The sequence below is a fragment of the Trachypithecus francoisi genome, unplaced genomic scaffold (genome assembly GCF_009764315.1).
Source record: "Trachypithecus francoisi isolate TF-2019V2 unplaced genomic scaffold, Tfra_2.0 Contig00030, whole genome shotgun sequence".
Lineage (NCBI taxonomy): Eukaryota > Metazoa > Chordata > Mammalia > Primates > Cercopithecidae > Trachypithecus > Trachypithecus francoisi.
Genome location: NW_022680463.1, coordinates 204985 through 205860, shown reverse-complemented (window position 1 = coordinate 205860; position 876 = coordinate 204985).

The window sequence follows — 876 nt, the reverse complement described above, 5'->3', positions numbered from 1 at the left end:
GCAAGTTACAAAGATCACATAGTACATGTTTATGATAATATAAAATTTCCAGAACGAAAAAAATGTATTAAATTGTATTTATAGAAAGAAAAAGTAGATTAGTGATTGCCTAGGGCTTGGGAGAATGAGGTGATGAGGAGCTATAACTTAAAAAAGGGCATTTCTTTTTTAGGTAATGGAAAATGTATAAATTAAATATGTCAACAGTCGCACATATCTTGAATATACTGAAAACTATCCAATTGTGCATTTCAAATGGGTGAATTTTGTGGTATATAAAGATACCTTAATTGAACTTAAAAATCTAGAGACTAGGTCGGGCGCGGTGGCTCATGCCTGTCATCCCAGCACTTTGGGAGTCCGAGGCGGGTGGATCACGAGTTCGGGTGATGGCGGGTGATGGAGACCATCCTCGCTAACACGGTGAAACCCCGTCTCTACTAAAAATACAAAAATCAAATAAAATAAAATAAAATAAAAATAAAAAAATTAGCCGGGCGCAGTGGCGGGTGCCTGTAGTCCCAGCTACTTGGGAGGCTGAGGTAGGAGAATGGTGTGAACCCGGGAGGCGGAGCTTGCAGTGAGCCGCGATCGCACCTCTGCACTCCAGCCTGGGTGACAGAGCGAGACTCCGTCTAAAAAAATAAAAATTAAAAAAAAGTCTAGAGACTAACAGTAATTTCATGGTCTTTTCTGATTATAAAAAAAGTTATATTATTCAGTAGTGGTAATAAGAATAGCAATAACTATAAATAGCTTTAAAGTAAATAGTGTATGGTTAAATAAAAAATAAGAACAACAAGAAGAAAATACTAGCCCATAAAACACATAATATAAAAGTGAAATAAGAGGGTCCCATAGCTTTGGTGGGTGGGG